Genomic DNA, 2,060 nt, shown 5'->3' with positions numbered 1-2,060 from the left:
CCTTCTGTCCTTGTGCATTTGGAGGGGGTAGCGTATCACCCGTTGATCCAGGATTCACACACAGCTGTCTCCTGCAGAGTGGCCCATCGGCTTGGCACGAGGGGTATCTGTTGCCAAGAGCTGAGTGCTTTGACCTGCTGACTCTTCAAAGGTCTTTCTGGGCTCTTCAAGGTTTGGCTGCAATTATAATTTCTAATAATAAGATAGGTTCCAATGTTTAATGGCCTTCCTGAAGATGTTCCAACAAGACCAGATTTTGATATTTCCTTGAGTTTTTAAATGACATACACACAGCTGTGTACACATCCTGCTTTTATTGGTGAATGACTATCTATGCCTATCTTATCTTCTGGAACTTACCAAATTATTTCCAGTTCACCTTTTATTTTTCTGCTAGTCTTTGATTTTTTTTTTTTTGGTTAACGGAAAATTCCTGACCTCATGCAACTTATGTTCCTAAGTATTCTCACTTTCTGGAAAATTTTGGATTAATTTTTATTATCTTATTTAGAATTTAATTTAAAACCCCTGGTATACAAGGTTAATTATAATACCACTTCAGGCATTCAGTGTTCAAACATCAATCCCCTTGCCAGTATGACCCTTCTTCCACCATTGTCCCCAGTTTCCCTACCATTTTGGCAGGCTCAAAATAATTTAATTTATATTGCTTTTAGAATAAAATAGTGGAGTTATCGAAAAATAGTTCAGCATTTTTTCATATCTCATAATGGGGTTATTAAAGTCATTTCTGAGGATTCATGAAGCTGTTTGTTGATAGTTGAGTCTTCTGTATTGTTTTGCTTATTGAATTTAGTTGACTTGTGTGATACTTTCCCACCAAATTTGCTGTGCTCCTCCTGGGCTGTCAGTAGTGTAAAATTTGGAAGTGTGATGCTGTTGCATATGTAGCCGCAAGCTCCACAAGCTTTAGGATTTGTAGAAATGGGACATTTCTAGGCCAGCCCCACTCCCAAGGAAGCCCCAGAGTTTTCAGCCTGAAGACTGGTGTACCTATGACTTTCATCAGCTCACCATCTCATCTGAGTCTTGTCCTGAAGTTGTGAGGCTGGGCTGTTTACATGTGGGATGTGGGTGTGGTTGCTGGGGCTTCCAGAGAACAGGCGGCTGGAGAGGCTGCCTGCGCCTAGTATGTGAAGACCCAAGAATTTTCAGTCAGAAGATTGGTGTACTTGGAAGTTTCATTGACTTGTTGTCTCTTCCGAGATGAGTCATGAAGCAGTGAACGTGGCTCGTTTGTTTGGCGGTGGCTGTGGGGTGCAGGTGTGTCTTTGGTAGGGTGGGCGTTTGGCCCTTCCTTCTTCCAAGAGGCCCCAGAGTTTTCTTTTTTTTTTTTAAAAAAAAATTTTTATTAAATACCATGTGGAAAGTTACAAAGTTCTCAGGTTTATATGTCAGTTATACAATACTCAAACACCCATCCCTTCACCAGTGCCCATATTCCACCACCAGAAACCCCAGTATACCCCCGCCCCCACCCCCTACCCCCTACTGTATAACTAATGAATTTCACTTCATTTTTTCTTTACCTTGATTACATTCCATAATTCAACACAAAACTCACTATAGTTGACATAACTCTCTCTCTCTCTCTCTCTTTTTTTTTCTTTTTCCTTTTCCCTTTTTTTTTTTCTTTTTCCCCCTCATCCCCCTTCCTGTGCCTCATAGTATGGTGTACGCCACGCCACGTAGGCCAGCGTGGGGCTTTTGCTTAGTTCACAGTCCAGAGGTGGCTGCTACATTAAAAACCTTCAATACTTAAAACAAAAACTTACTGTTATTATTTGGAGTTTTCCCCCCAAGTCAGACCTGTTCAAATGGAACCGATTCACATTGCTGACAATTATAAATGTTAAGTCGCGCGGACGCAGCAGCGTCCGCGGGTTTTGGATTTCTGTATAAAGTCCAGGGAAAATTCTGCCAGAAATTACATAGCCCAGCTCACAGTCCCAGTGCATTGCTGTAAGAAGTCTCTGAATTCAAAGTCTTTAGGTGCAGAGGGTCAGATTCGCGCTCAGCGGCTCCGGGTTTATCTGGGC

The sequence above is a fragment of the Sorex araneus genome, chromosome 5, assembly GCF_027595985.1.
Source record: "Sorex araneus isolate mSorAra2 chromosome 5, mSorAra2.pri, whole genome shotgun sequence".
NCBI lineage: Eukaryota > Metazoa > Chordata > Mammalia > Eulipotyphla > Soricidae > Sorex > Sorex araneus.
The sequence above is the reverse complement of the archived record's forward strand: the minus strand, read 5'-3'. Positions refer to the sequence as shown.